This window comes from Scyliorhinus torazame, chromosome 3, assembly GCF_047496885.1.
Source record: "Scyliorhinus torazame isolate Kashiwa2021f chromosome 3, sScyTor2.1, whole genome shotgun sequence".
Lineage (NCBI taxonomy): Eukaryota > Metazoa > Chordata > Chondrichthyes > Carcharhiniformes > Scyliorhinidae > Scyliorhinus > Scyliorhinus torazame.
In genome coordinates, this window is record NC_092709.1 from 100,633,994 (window position 1) to 100,650,562 (window position 16,569).

At 52.7% G+C, this 16,569-nt stretch overlaps 1 protein-coding gene across 1 annotated transcript in view; it reads left to right on the forward strand.

The window, feature by feature from the left end:
- Positions 1-16,569, forward strand: part of gatb (glutamyl-tRNA(Gln) amidotransferase, subunit B) — a 166,294-nt gene that overhangs the window by 78,320 nt on the left and 71,405 nt on the right. The window lies entirely within an intron of this gene.

The window sequence follows — 16,569 nt, forward strand, 5'->3', positions numbered from 1 at the left end:
AAAAGAGAATCTAAAATATTAAACTGTAGTATTGTGGATAAAGTTTTGTGGTATATTGCTAAGCCATACAGAACTGTAAGAACTCAGCCAGTTCAGCAAAGATATAAATTACAAGCAATCTCACCAGCAATGTAGTGTAGACGCTACAGAAGGCTTTAGCATCCGTGGTATATTGCTAAGCCATACAGAACTGTAAGAACTCAGCCAGTTCAGCAAAGATATAAATTAAAAGCAATCTCACCAGCAATGTAGTGTAGACGCTACAGAAGGCTTTAGCATCCTTGAGCATAGGAATGATCCCGATCCTGGGACTGGATTCCCCGATTCTGGGGCTATGTTCCCACGCCGGTGTGGGAACGGTGGCGCTTTACGCCAGAATAAATGGTGCAAAACGGCCACCGATTCCCCGTTTTGCTGGGGGGTAGCAGGACGGCAGCGTAGAGCACCTGGCTCTAGCTGCCGAAATGCCCCGAAGAATTGCCGGTCCGTAGCCGCACATGGCGGCGGCCTACAGCACCCGTGCCGTGCTACATGGCGGCGTCCGTTCGTGGACCTGGCCCGCAAAATAGTCCACCTCCCCTTCAGCTGGCTTGCGCGCCCCGCACCACTCCTCCACAGTGCCCCCTGCCCCGAATAATGTCCCCCCTCTACCCGCGGATCGGCCCTCCTCCGATTGTGGCGGTGCTGGACTGAGTCCACAGCCACCACGCCATCGGGGACTAGGTCGGTTGGGAGCGGAGCATTGGGGGTTGCCCCCCAGGCAATGTTCTGAGGCCGCCGATACGTGGCGTGGCATACTCTCCGAGTACTCTGCTTCGGAGGGGGCAGAGCATCGCGAAATCGGCGCCACCTCCAATTTGGTCGGAATCTGGTATTCTCCATCCGATCGGCGAACACGACTTTGGTGTCGGCGACCGGAGAATCCCACACCTGGGGCGTCATTCTCCGCCGGCGGGAGTCTCCGTTTTGCCGGCGCCTGGGGGTTTCCCGACGGCGTGGGGCTGCACCACAATGGGAAACCCCATTGACCGGCCGGTGTTACGGAGACTCCCGCCGGCCGGTCGGAGCAGAAATATGGCGGGGCGGGTAGGAGAATTTCGCCCCTTATCTCTGATAATTTTATTCAAAATGCACCTCTGTGGATATGAAGTAGGGCAGTATTGAGCTCAGTTTGCAATGGTCTCCATGGGACAGTAGCTTTTGGATATTCATTTTTAAATTTTTATTAAAGTATTTGCAAATTTTTATAACAGTAACAAAAACAGTAACATTGACATGGTAAAATAAACATTTCTCCACCCGACCCAATCTTCACACACCGCAACCATCTAACACCTATCTGACACTCCAAAGATCGCTACCTCTGGACTCGGCACCACCCGAGTTCCTAGCACCGTGGACATTGCCTTCGCAAACCCCTGCCAAAACCCTCTGAGCTTCGGGCATGCCCAGACATGTGGACATGGTGTGCTGGGGTCCCCGCACACCTCACACATTTATCTTCTACCCCGAAAAACTTGCTCATCCTCGCTGCCGTCATATGTGCCCGGTAGACCACCTTAAATTGTATTAGGCTAAGCCTGGCACATGAAGAGGAGGAATTGACCCTGCTTAGGGCATCCGCCCATAAACTGCCTCTAACTCTCCACCTAGCTCGTCCTCCCACTGGCCCTTTAACTCCTCCACCGGGGTTTCCTCCACCTCCAACAGCTCCTGGTAGATATCCAACATTTTCCCCTCCCCCACCCAGGTACCGGACACTACCCTACCCTGTATCCCCCGTGGCGGTAGCAGCGGAGAAGCCGGCACCTGCTTTCTCAGGAAGTCTCACACTTACAACTATCTAAAACCATTCCCTGACGGTAGTTTAAATTTATCCTCCAGCGCCTTAAAGCTGGGAAAGCTCCCGTCTATAAATGGATCCCCCATCCTTCTAATTCCTGCCCTCTGCCAGCTCTGGAACCCGCCATCCAGCCTGCCTGGTGCAAACCTGTGGTTGTTACAAATCGGGGTCCAGACCGACGCACCCTCCACCTTCTTATGCCTCCTCCATTGCCCCCAGATCCTCAGAGCCGCCACTACCACCGGACTTGTGGAGTACCGGGCCGGCGAGAACGGTAGAGGTGCGTTTACCAATGCCCCCAGACTGGTGCCTTTACAAGACGCTGCCTCCAACCGCTCCCATGCCGACCCCTCCCCCATTACCCACTTCCAAATCATGGCGATGTTAGCTGCCCAGTAGTAGTTGCAGAGGTTCGGCAGCGCCAACCACATTTTCTTCACCCGCAGGGTTTTGTTCGCCCATACAAAGCCCAAGATATTGTTCACCCGCTTGAAAAAGGCCTTGGGGATGAAGATGGGGAGGCAGTAAAAGACAAACTGAAATCTGGGGAGGACCTTCATTTTCACGGTCTGTACCCTCCCCGCCAGTGACGATGGGAGCATGTCCCATCTCTTAAAGTCCCCTTCCATTTGCTCCATTTTCACGGTCTGTACCCTCCCCGCCAGTGACGATGGGAGCATGTCCCATCTCTTAAAGTCCCCTTCCATTTGCTCCGCCAACCGGGATAGATTAAGCTTATGCAGTGTCTCCCATTTCCGAGCCATTTGGATTCCCAGATAGCGAAAGCACTACCCTACCATTCTAAGCGGCAGCCCTCCCAGTCTCGCCTCCTGCCCTCCAGCTTGAATCACAAACATTTTGCTCTTCCCCATGTTCAATTTATACCCCGAGAAGCTGCCAAATTCCCCCAAGATGCGCAAACCTCTCCCATCCCCTCCAGCGGGTCTGAAATGTACAACAGCAAATCGTCCGCATAGAACGAGACCCGGCGCTCCACCCCCCCCCCCCCCCCCCCCCCCCCCCCCGAACCAGCCCCTGCCAGTTCCTCGAAGCTCTTAGCGCCATGGCCAGTGGCTCTATAGCTAGAGCAAACAATGACGAGGAGAGGCGGCACCCTTGCCTCGTCCCTCGATGTAATTTAAAATACCCCGAACCCAGCCGGTTCGTGTACACGCTCGCTACAGGCGCCTAGTAGAGCAATCGCACCCAGCCAGTAAAACCCGCCCCACACCCAGCACCTCCCACAGGTACTCCCACTCCACCCGATCAAAAGCCTTCTCCACGTCCATCGCTACCTCCGCCTCTCCTCTCTCTGAGGGCATCATAATAACATTTAAAAGCCTCCGAACATTGGCCTTGCGCTGCCTGCCCTTAACGAATCCCGTCTGGTCTTCCCCTATCACCCCCGGAACGCAGTCTTCTATCCTTGTGGCCAATATCTTAGCCAACAACTTGGCATCCACATTCAAAAGCGAGATCGGCCTATATGACCCACACTTCTCCGGATCCTTCTCCCGTTTAAGAATAAGTGAGATCGAGGCCTGCGACATTGTCGGGCGGAGGATTCCCTTCTCTCTAGCCTCGTTAAACGTCCTCACCAGCAGTGGGCTCAATATCCCTGAGAAGGCTTATAAAATTCCACCGGGTAGCCGTCCGGTCCCGGAGCTTTGCCCGACTGCATGCCCTCAAGCCCTTTGATAACTTTCTCAATTGGGGCACCCAGCCCCTCCACCAAGTCCTCCTCCACCCTTGGAAACTCCAACCGATCCAGAAATGGCCTCATCCCTTCCACGCCAGCCAAGGGTTCCGACTCATATAATTTACTGTAAAATTCTTTAAAAACTTTGTTCACCCACCCCTGGGCCCAAGACCATGTTACCCATCCCTATTCTTCACCCTGGCCTCCTCTCTCTTCCTAAGCTGTTGCGCCAACATTCTACTCGCCTTTTCCCCGTACCCATAAACCGCCCCCTTTACCTTCCCCACTGCTTTCCCTGTGGTCAACAACTAAAACTCCGCCTGCAACTTCCGCCGCTCCCTCGGGAGCCCCGCGTCTGGGGCCTCAGCGTATCTCCTGTCCATCCGGAGTATCTCCTCCACTAATTTCTCCCTCTCCGCCCGTTCCCCCTTTGCCCTGTGGGACCGGATCGAAATTAGCTCTCCTCTAACAACCGTTGGGCAGCACGGTAGCATAGTGGTTAGCACAATTGCTTCACAGCTCCAGGGTCCCAGGTTCGAATCCTGGCTTGGGTCACTATCTGTGCGGAGTCTGCACGTTCTCCCCGTGTGTGCGTGGGTTTCCTCTGGGCGCTCCGGTTTCCTCCCACAGTCCAAAGATGTGCAGGTTAGGTGGATTGGCCATGCTAAATTGCCCTTAGTATACAAAATTGCCTCAGTGTTGGGTGGGTTTACTGAGTTATGGGGATAGGGTGGAAGTGTGGGCTTGGGTAGGGTGCTCTTTCCAAGAGGCGGTGCAGACTCGAATGGCCTCCTTCTGCACTGTAAATTCTATGAACCGCCTTCAGAGCTTCCAACACCGTTGATGCAGATACCTCTCCCGTGTCATTTGTTTCCAAGTAGTTCTGGATGGACTTATTCACCCACCCGCAGACCGCTTCATCTGCTAACAACCCCAGATCCAGTCTCCATAACGGACGTTGCCCTCTCTCCTCGCCCACCTGCAAATCCACCCAATGCAGGGCATGATCCAACACTACAATTGCCGAGTATTCTGTCCCCACCACCCTCGGTATTAGCGCCCTACTCAGAACAAAAAAGTCAATACGAGAGTAAACCCAATTTGGAGCATATATGTTCACGAGCACCACTCGTACACCCTCTGACCTTCCACTCACCATTATGTACCTACCCCCCTTATCTGACACTATTCTCCCAGCCTCGTATGCCACTTGCTTACTAATCAAAATTGCTACCCCCCTGGCCTTTGAGTCCAGCCGTGAGTGGAACACCTGGTTAACCCACCCCTTCCTCAATCTCGTCTGATCTATGATCTTAAGATGTGTCTCTTGTAGCATAGCCGTGTCTGCCTTCAGTTCCCTGAGATGCGCGAACACGTGAGCCCTCTTGACCGGCCCATTCAGTCCTCTCACGTTCCATGTGATCAGCCTGGACGGGGAGGTGCTTCCACACAACCCCCCCCCGCTGCCGCCGACTAGCCAGCACCCTTTTTAGGCCAGCCCCGGGCCCGCGCCCTCCGCTTCCCCGAGTACCCCCATGAGCAGCAGCCGTTCCCAACCTCCCATTTATTCCCCGACAACAGTTCCTCCCTTGTCAGCAAAGCAGCCCCTCCCCCCAGGCAAAATCCAGTCTATCAAAGAGTAGCTCTAACTTCAAGGCCCCCTCCTCCCCCACATCAAATCCCTGCAAGACAAAGCACCCTACAACCACCACCGCAGCCCATAATTTCACCCAGAATGACATAAAATCTCTTCTTATGAAAATTCAGAACAGTATTACAAGCCACCGCTACAAAACTTCTCTGCAGCTTAAGTGTCCTTTAAATCGTCTTCAGCTTTTCTTTTTTAAAAAAAAAAAAAATTTTTATTAAGGTTTTCATAAAATATCAATAACAAAATGAAAAAAGAACCCAACCAGGTTAAGTACAAAACACAGTCTAGAAAAGCAACCCTCCATACCCCCCTCCCCCCTGTACATAAGTAATAAATTAACATTCCCCTTCCAAAATTCCTCCAGCGCTGGGCATGCCCAGAACATATGGGTGTGATTTGCTGGGCTCCCTGAGCACCTAACACACCTGCCCTCACCCCCAAAGAACCGGCTCATCCTTGTCCCGGTCATGTGTGCCCTGTGCAGCACCTTAAACTGTATGAGGCTGAGCCTCGTGCACGATAAGGAAGAGTTCACCCTCCCCAGGGCATCTGCCCACGTCCCTTCCTCAATCTCCTCTCCCAACTTAACTTTCACCTCCACCACTGAGGCCTCCTCCTCCTCCTGCATCACCTGGTAAGTTTGGTAAGTTTCCGAGATCTTCCCCACTCCCAACCCCCCCCCCCCCCCCCCCCCCCCCCCCCCCCGAGAGCACCCTGTCCTGTACTGTGTGTGGCAGTAGCCGTGGGAATTCCACCACCTGCCGTCTGGCAAACGCCCTTACCTGTAAGTACCTGAAGGTGTTCCCCAGGGGGAGCCCGTACTTCTCCTCCAGCTCACCCAAGCTCGCGAACTTCCCGTCCACAAACAGGTCCCCCAACTTTCTTATCCCTGCACTGTGCCACCCTGAAAACCCTCCACCTGCTCTCCCTGGGGCGAACCGGTTGTTCCCCCGTATTGGGGTCCACGCCGAGGCCCCAACTTCCCCCCTATGCCGCCTTCACTGCCCCCAAATTTTGAGAGCAGCCGCCGCCACCGGGTTCGTGGTATACCTCCTTGGAGGGAGCGGCAGCAGCGCCGTTGCCAGCGCCCCAGACACGTACCCACACAAGACGCCGTCTCCAGCCTCTTCCATGCAGCCCCCTCCCCCTCCATCACCCACTTACGCACCATTGTCGCATTAGCGGCCAAGTAGTACCCACAGAGGTTGGGCAGCACCAGTCCCTCCTATCTCTACTCCGCTCCTGGAACACCCTTCTCAACCTCGGAGTCCCTCGCGACCACACAAACCCCATTATACCCCTGTTAACACGCCTGAAAAAAACCTTCTGGATAAACACGGGGAGGCACTGGAACAGGAACAAAAACCTTGGGAGCACCGTCATTTTGATTGACTGCACCCTACCCGCCAAGGACAGCGGCAACGCGTCCCACCTCTTGAACTCCTCCTCCATTTGCTCCACCAGCCTTGTAAAATTAAGCCTATGCAGGGCCCCCCAGCTCCTGGCCACCTGGACCCCCAAATACCTGAAGCTCCTCTCCGTCCTTTTTAGTGGGAGCTCGCCAATCCCCCTCTCCTGGTCCCCTGGGTGAACCACGAACAGCTCGCTCTTCCCCATGTTGAGCTTGTACCCCGAAAAGTCCCTGAATTCCCTAAGAATCCTCATTACCTCCTCCATTCCCCCCACCGGGTCCGCCACATACAGCAGCAGTTTGTCCGCATAGAGCGACATCCTATGCTGCTCCCCAACCCGCACCAACCCCCTCCAGTTCCTTGTCTCCCTCAGTGCCATAGCCAGGGGTTCAATCGCCAGTGCGAAGAGCAGGGGGGACAGGGGACACCCCTGCCTCGTCCCTCGGTGCAACCGAAAATACTCGGACCTCCTCCTGTTTGTGGCCACACTCGCCATCGGGACCTCATACAACAGCCTAACCCACCTGACAAACCCCTCCCCAAACCCGAACCTCTTCAGCACCTCCCACAGGTACCCCCACTCTACCCTATCGAAGGCTTTCTCAGCGTCCATCGCCACCACTATCTCCGCCTCCCCCTCCCTCGCCGGCATCATGATAACGTTCAAAAGCCTCCGCACATTCGCGTTCAACTGCCTCCCCTTCACAAACCCCCGTCTGGTCTTCATGGATGATCTGCGGCACAGAATCCTCAATCCTCGTGGCTAAGACCTTCGCCAGCACCTTGGCATCTACATTTAGCAAGGAAATTGGTCTGTGAGACCCACATTGTAGGGGATCCTTGTCCCGCTTCAGGATCAAGGAGATCAGTGCCCGGGACATTGTCGGGGGCAAAGCCCCCCCCTCCCTTGCCTCATTGAAGGTCCTGACTAGCAACGGGCCCAACAGATCCATATATTTTTTATAAAATTTGACCGGGAAACCATCCGGCCCCGGTGCCTTCCCCGCCTGCATGCTTCCTAGCCCTTTGGTCAGCTCCTCCAGCCCAATGGGGGCCCCCAATCCCGCCACCAGTCCCTCTTCCACCTTTGGAAACCTCAATTGGTCCAGGAAGCGGCCCATCCCTCCCTCCTCCCGTGGGGGCTCGGATCGGTACAAAAGTCCCTGAAGACCCCATTGATGCCAACTCCACTCCGCACCACACTCCCTCCCCTATCCTTAACTCCCCCGATCTCCCTAGCTGCGTCCCCCTTCCGAAGCTGATGCGCCAGCATCCGGCTTGCCTTTTCCACATACTCGTAAATCGTCCCCTGGGCCTTCCTCCACTGCACCTCTGCCTTCCTAGTGGTCACCAGGTCGAATTCAGCCTGGAGGCTGCGCCTCTTCCTCAACAATCCTTCCTCGGACACCTCCGTATACCTCCTGTCTACCCTCACCATCTCCCCCACCAGCCTCTCCCTCTCCCCCTGCACCCTCCGCTCTTTGTGGGACCTAATGGAGATCAGCTCTCCCCTCACCACCGCCTTCAGCGCCTCCCATACCATCCCCACTCAGACCTCCCCGTTGTCGTTGGTCTCCAAGTACCTCTCTATACTTCCTCGGACCTGCTCGCTCATCTCCTCGTCCGCCAACAGTCCCACCTCCAAGCGCCACAGCGGGCGCTGGTCCCTCTCCTCCCCCATCTCCAAGTCCACCCAATGCGGGGTGCAATGAAATGGCTATTGCCGAATACTCAGTATCTTCTACTCTCGCTATCAACGCCCTACTCAAAATGAAAATGTCGATTCGTGAATAAGCCTTATGGACATGTGAGAAGAATGAAAATTCCCTAGCCCCCGGCTTTGCAAATCTCCAAGGGTCCACCCCTCCCATCTGGTCCATAAACCCCCTCAGCACTCTCGCCGCCGCCGGCTTTCTACCTGTCCTAGACCTGGAGCGAACCAGTGCCGATCCAGCACCGTGTTAAAGTCTCCCCCCATTATCAGGCCCCCCACTTCCAAGTCTGGGATCCGACCCAACATACGGCGCATAAAACCCCAATCGTCCTAATTCGGGCATACACATTAACCAGTACCACCCTCGCTCCCTGCAACTTACCACTTACCATTACTACCTACCGCCATTATCTGCCACAATGCTCGACGCCTCGAATGACACCCTTCTTTCCCACCAAAATTGCCACCCCTCGATTTTTGACATCCAGCCCCGAGTGAAACACCTGACCTACCCACCCTTTCCTCAATCTTACCTGGTCTGCCACCTCCAGGTGTGTCTCCTGGAGCATAACCACATCCGCCTTGAGCCCCTTCAGGTGCGCGAACACGCGGGCCCGCTTAACCGGCCCATTCAGTCCCCTTACATTCCAGGTTATCAGCCGGATCAGGGGGCTACCCGCCCCCCTCCCCCGCCGACTAACCATTACGCCTCCTCGGCCAGCCACGCGCCCGCACCCCACACCCGGCCCGTTCCACACAGCGGCATACCCCCGTCTCGAACCTCCCCACAAGCTCCAGTTCCCCCTTGACCATAGCAGCAGCAACTCGATTCCCCCCCCCACACCCACCCCCCAACCCCCCCGGCTAGGACCCATCCTAGCTGATTTACTCCCCCCATTGCACTTCCGCAAGTCAGCTGACTCCTGCTGACCCCGGCCACTCCCGCCTCCCCTTCGACTCCTCCCATTGTGTGGCACACCCTCCTCTCCCCTTCCCCATCCATCGGCTCGGCCCCTCCCCCTTCCATTCTAAGCGCGAGAAACAACCCTCGTTTCCCCGCCCCCGCCCCCTCCAGTCTTCAGCGCGGGAAAAAGCCCGCGCTTTCCACGTACCCAGCCCCGCCACCTCTGACGCAGCTCCTTTTACAGGCCCGGTCCCCTCACCCCCGACTCGGGCCTCCCCCTCCCCCGCGGGGCCCTAACTCACCGCCGTCCACCCCCCCTGTTCCGTTTACCTACCCCCCTCCAAAGCCCCCCGACCAACCCAACCAAAACAGTGCCCAACCCGCCCCAACCACCCTCACCAACCCAAAAGAGAAAAACACAGAGAAATAAACCAGGAACAAAGCGAAGGCCCCCCACCCCCTAAAAAAAAAAATTAAAAATAACATATCAACCGCAGTCCCCAATCGCCCATCCCGACCCTCAAATCTGTGTCCAACTTCTCAGCCTGAACAAAGGCCCACGCCTCCTCCGGAGACTCAAAATAATGGTGCCGGTCCTTGTAGGTGACCCACAGTCGCGCCGGCTGGAACATGCCAAACTTCACCCCCTTCCTGTGCAGCACCGCCTTCGCTCAATTGTCCCCGGTCCTCCTCTTCGCCACCTCCGCACTCCAGTCCTGGTATATTCGAACCTCCGCGTTCTCCCACCTGCTGCTCCTCTCCTTCTTGGCCCACCTGAGCACACACTCCCGATCGACGAACCGATGGAACCTCACCAGCACCGCCCGCGGAGGCTCGTTAGCCTTGGGCCTCCTCGCCAGCACTCTGTGGGCCCCTTCCAGCTCCAGGGGCCCATGGAAGGGGAAGGGGATGGGGAACTCCCATCAGCGAGTTCAACATGGTGACCACATAGGCCCCCACATCCAGCCCCTCCGGGAGGCCCAGAATCCGCAGATTCTTCCGCCTCGAACCGTTCCTGCCATTTCTTGTGGAGCACCTCGTGCGCCTCCACCTTTACCGCCAGGCCTAAGATCTCATCCTCGTTGTCGGAGATCTTTTGTCGAGCCTCATGGATCGCCACCCCCTGGGCCGTCTGTGTCTCCAGCAGCTTATCAATAGAAGCCTTCATCGGCTCTAGCAGGTCCGCTTTAATCTCTCTGAAGTAGCGCTGGATACCCTCCTGCTGCTCCTCCTCCCACTGCATCCACGCTGCCTGGTCTGCGCCCGCCGCCATTTTGTTCTTCTTCCCTCACACCTTCTTCAGGTCCACCACCACCTTTTTAGTCGCCCCGCTCCTAGTACAAGCCATGTACTATTGGGGAGCTGTTATAATCTCCTTCCCATACTGGGAAACGTCGAAAAAGTGCCGTTGGGGTCCCTGAAAAGGGTCCAAACGTCTGTTTTTGCGGGAGCCGCCGAATGTGCGACTTAGCTCCGCATAGCCGCAACCGGAAGTCTCCAGCTTCTTTTCTTTAATGAATGCCCATACATCGTCCGGCGTCACAAAATAAATGTCCCGTTCCTCGTGCGTAACCCACAGCTGCGCTGGGTACAGCATCCCGAACTTCACCTCCTTCTTGAAGAGGGTGGCCTTTTCCCGATTGAACCCAGCCCGTCTCTTGGCCAACTCCGCTCCCGGGTCCTGATAAATACGCAACTCACAGTTCTCCCATTTGCTGCTCCGTTCTTTCTTGGCCCACCGCAGGGGGTGTTTCTTATCCGTAAACCGGTGAAAGCGTACCACCATGGCCCTCGGCGGGTCATTCGCCTTGGGCTTCCTCGCGAGGGCGCTGTGCGCTCTATCCACCTCCAGGGGCCGAGGGAACGCCCCAGCCCCCATAAACCTCTCCAGCATGTCCGTCGCGTATGCCCTCGCATCCGATCACTCACTGCCTTCAGGGAGGCCAAAGATTCTGAGGTTCTGCCTCCTTGACCTATTCTCCAGGTCCTCCAACTTCTCCTGCATCCTCTTCTGGCGGTCGTCCCGCACCCCAATCTTGTTCTCCAGCACGGTTATATAGTCCTCCTGGTCAGATAACATTTGTTCGATTTCCCGTATCGCTTTCCCCTGGGTCTCCTGATTCAAGACTACTTGATCGATCGAAGCCTTGATCGGGTCCACCGTATCCTTTTTCAGCGTGGTGAAGCAATCCTCTAAAAACCAGCTGCTCCGTCGACCACTGAGCCATCTCTCCTCGGCCCTTGCCCTCCGCCATGCTGTCCCGCGGTAGCAGCTCCACTTGCTTCTCACTACCAGGACTGAGTCGTTTCACACGGCCACTTCTGGTCCAATTCTCCATACACCAGAGAGGGAATCCTTACTGTAGCACAGTTCGCCGATTTATCACATAAAATCAAAGAAAAGTCAGGGGAAAAAGGTCCGAAAGTCCGTTACAGGCGGGAGCTATCGAATGTGCGACCTACTCCTCCATGGCCTCCACCAGAAGTCGCGTTTGGATATTCATTAACCAGGAGCAGGCCTTTCAGTTTGGTGGTACTGTATTTACCTTTGAGTCAAAATTTGCAGGTTTGAACCTTTCTAGACTTGATCCCAGTGTGCAGCCTTCAAATTCTTTATTATTCGTTAGGTGTAGGTTTTAGGAGCTCATAAAGCTCCTTCTGTATAGGACTAACTACCAAATTGTCTGATGTAAAGATGATTACAGCCATGGAAGAAATGTTTACGTCGCAGTGTCAAACAGTTGATCAACCTGCAAATGTTTCCACTAATTGACCCTATTCTGTCAAAGGGAAATGAATGAAAATATTTTTTTTAAAACAAGCTAACCTCTTCTTAGAGGGCTACAACCACTTCATATCTAACCTCTCCTCTTGGGCCCTCAAATTTGTTGGAATCCAATACCTAGTCAGTCTTTCTTTCAGAATTTCTCATGTAAATAATTTCAACCTAGCTCTATTCATCAAAACAAAGCTCTCCAGCCTAATGTCACTAATATCCTTGGGTGTATCTCTTTTTGTCCTTCCACGGCATTTTATATGACTCATCATGCCACGCTAATGATGGCCATTCTTCCAATATTGAGCTCCATGGAACTGTCTTTGCACATATTGTCTGAATCCAGCCAGCGCTTCTTTACCAATGGCTTATCTTCCTGCTGCTGAATAATCAACTCTTAACATCTCCACCTGGTCTTTCCTTAACTAATTCCTCTTTTTCCTTTATGCCTCTGTAAGATGATATCATCTGAAGGCATGAACAATTGGAATGTATAAAACTATTGAGAGGGCTGATGGTACAAGTACTGAGAGGCTGCTTCCTCTGGCGCTGAGCCTAGACTAGGGGGCATAGTCATATTTAAGGCTGAGATTGATAGATCTTTGGGCTCAAGGGAATTGAGGGATTAAGGAAAATAGGTGGAAAATGTAGTTAAGGTCAAGATTCAGCCATAATCTTATTAAATGGCCAAGGGACAGTACGGTATCCTGCTGCCTCTTATTTCTTATGCTTCTGATAAGTCCGCTTCCATACCTGCTGATGACACTCAAATGCAGCTTGCCATCACTTCCCTCAACTCCAGTACAACCAGAGTCCAGCCAGATGTCTGTCAGCATAGCAATATTAAGTCAAATTATTTTGCAACTGAACATTGGGAAAACAAAAGCCATTGTTTATCACCCTTGCTATATGCTCTGCTCCCTTATCCCACCTCAGCCCCTCTCCCAGTTACTTGCTCTGGCTGAAACAAGTTGCACAAGGCCCAGGCTTCAAATCCCACATCTTATTCGTCTCCAAGGCCAATTCCTTTCACCTTTGTAACATTGGCTCATAATCTCATGGATAGACCACAGTTCCCTCCAGAAGATAAAAACCTTGCCTTTGACGTCCATCACAAACTAAATACTTGGCACCTATTCTCCCTGGCTACTGTCAGCTTGATTCAGGTGGTTTACAATTTTGCTATCCTATTTTACTGCGAGCTGAGCTTCCAACCCCATACCATCTCCATTATGATTACCATGTTCCAATTCCACAATATTCCTCACCTACGCCAGCCGTAGCCCATCTGCTGTTGAAATCTTCACCCATGTCTTTGCTGTGAGCTCACCGCTTCTTCACTCAAGGGCACCATATTTAAAGTGTAGGCACGCACAATGTTCTCGGTGTCTGCAGCCCAGGATGTCTGGGGTGCAGGAATGCAATGTTCTCTGAGTTTGAAAGCCGAACCACTGAGCTCACCCACACCGTCCGTCAGTGCAGAGACTCGCAACTCAATGGGATCTAGTTCAAGAGCAGGCTTGAGTCACTATATAGCCCATTGCAGGCGGAGCCGGGGACATTTGAGGTCGCCGACACTCTTGACTGTTTTGGGGGCCAACATTTTGCTGAGTCCGAGTCAGATGGCAAGCCTCTAGACTCCATCCTTCTAACTCAGTTTCTGGAGTTGCAGCAACAATCACAGGAACATCAGGAAGAGATATCAGCTGTATGCCTCCGTTATATGAGTTGCCAATGAGGTGTGATCCCATGGTGCCTCCCCCATTCACCGCAGATGTTGCTGTCATGGATCTATTATCTACGTAATTAGCGTCCATATCACCACAAGGGTGCACCTCTTTCAGATCATTCTCAACAACAATGATACTTCCACTAATGTGGTTGTGGAAGGAATCTTGTTCACATGCTTTCAAATTGTTTATTCATGTTTATTCTTGATTGTGTAAGACTGAGGCAGAGGTGATCTATCTTGTCTGTATTGAACGGTGAAAGTGTAGGGTGCAAGGGGAGATGTGGTTACACATTTAGAAGAGTCATATCATACAACTTCAGTAAGCTCTATCCCTGTCAGCCACAGGGTGGCACTGGTTAGCACTGCTGACTCATAGCGCCAGGGACCCGGGTTCAATTCTGGCCTTGGTTGACTGTGTGTGGAGTTTGTGCGGTGGTTGCCATCGAGACCTTGGTCCAGGACATATTGGTGTAGCCAATGGCAATGCAAGAGGGGGAAGAGGCATCTCACTCTCACTGCAGATTCCCCCTCCTCAAAGAGACACCCAGGGACCCTCCGGGTTCTCCCCGTGTCTGTGTGGGTTTCCTCCGGGTGTTCCGGTTTCCTCCCACAGTCCAGAGATGTGCAGGTTAAGGTAGATTGGGCATGCTAATTTGTCCCTTTGTGTCTAGGGATGTACAAGTTAGGTTATGGGGATAGGGTGCGGTGAGTGCGGAGTGGACCTCGGTAGGATGCTCTTTTGGAGGGTAGGTGCAGACTCGATGGGCTGGTTGACAGCCTCCTGTACTGTAGGGATACTGTGATTCTATGATTATTGTCTTGGCCCTCAAACCTACAACCTTGGTCGTTTTTCAATCTGTAGTTATATGTACTGCGGCTACAAGATTCTCGTCACAATGTTGGGATGCAGCATTTGCTAATTGCAAATGGTGATATTTGGTGCTCAATAGAGCCTTTTAGCACGCTCTGCAACTGTACATCATTGCTTTAGACAATGTTGAGGGGAGCAGTAGGATAGGAGCAAGGATGAAGCTGAAGTCTGCTCTTTATTAGCAAAGACTCATCACCTTGAGGGCCTCATGGTGTCTGAGCATTTTGGAATTCGGAAGGGCCAGGTTGGCCAGGAGGGCATAGCGTTTGTCTTCAAGAAGAAGCATTTTAATGTCAGTCGCACAGGTAGTTGAATCTCGTCAACTTCCGGTGCTCCACATGCATAGTGAGGAGATGATAAAAGCAGATCAGCATTCCTTACTGAGAGTGCGGATTTGAATGTGATAGAGAATAAAGTGACACATTGGATTGAGTCATCTCTGATTAGGTGCACACCTGCGGAATGTCCTTGGCTGTCTTAGCCCAGGTATCATTTATCAGTTTCACCATCGATGTTATACAATGTGTTGTCTCATTGCTGGAGGTGGATCTCTTTGACAAGGTTTATCAGATTGAAGGCATCCAGCTACGAGCCCACTGAGGATAGTGGAACATCTCCTGACTCTTGTAAAGACTGGGATTGGGATGTTGTGACTGGAATACTGGGGGAATGCTTGAAGAGGCAACACCTTCTGATGGCTGCTGCTGAGACTTCCTCCTCTAATTAGCACCTCATCTCAGCAAAGACTCATGCACCAGAGGCTTCATCATCCTTCAGAAAATCAGCAGGATGTGAGCCTGATGTTTTAACTATTTACTATCTTATATTGAAATGCATGTCGAACTGAGAGGAATAGAAGCATTGGTGTTAATGTTAGCCCATGATGGAGGGCATTTGTCCAAGGAAGGTATTAACTGCAACTCGTTATCCTCCCTGTGAAATCTGTTGGCCATGAGGTCCTCAAAAGCACACCTACCTAGCCTGGCCTATGCTTCGACCTCTTCCTCTGCAGTCTCAGCAGATGTCCTCCTCATTAGAGGAGATGAGCAAATCCTCCATGTTGGCATTATTTATTGTTGTCCTTTTACCTTTTAGGATTAAGGTGAATCCCAGAGCTTTTTATTCATATGTAAAAAGCAAGAGGGTAGCCAGGGAAAGGATTGGACCACTTAAGGACAGTGGGGGGAATCTTTGTGTTGAGCCAGAGGAAATGGGTGAGGTACTAAATGAGTACTTTGCATCAATGTTCACCAAAGAAAGGGACTTTGTGGAAGATAATTCTTGGGTAGGGTATGTGGACAGTCTGGGTCATGCTAACATCGAAAAGGAGGAGGTATTGGGTCTTTTAAAATATATTAAGGTAGATAAGTCTCTTGGGACGGATGGGATTTACCCCAGAATACTGAGGGAAGCAAGGGAGGAAATTGCTGGGGCCTTGACTGACATCTTTGTATCTTTATTGGCTACAGGTAGATTCCAGAGGACTGGAGAATAGCTAATGTGGTACCGCTGTTTAAGAAAGGTAGCAGGGATAATCCTGGAAACGATAGGCTGGTGAGCCTTACGTCGGTAGTAGGTAAATTATTGGAGAGAATTCTCAGGGACAGGATTTATACCCATTTGGAAACAAACGGACTCATAAGAGATAGACAGCATGGTATTGTGAAGGGGAGGTCGTGCCTCACTAACTTGATCTTACTTGCACCCAGGACACTCTTGTCGCAACACTTGGTTGCATAGCACCCATGTTTTTGGTGCTGTGGGTGCCATTTTAGTTTCCAGATTGTGTTCACGCTGTGTATACACAATTCTGCCATGGCCCCACTGGATGCCGGTTTGGGTAGATTGCTAGTGTGCATTCTGAAAGTACACAGAGGTTGCAGATCAATCACCATCTAAGGTTGATTTGATCAAGTGGTGGCATTTTCACCTGTATGCTCCAACTAACGTGATCTCAACCCCACACA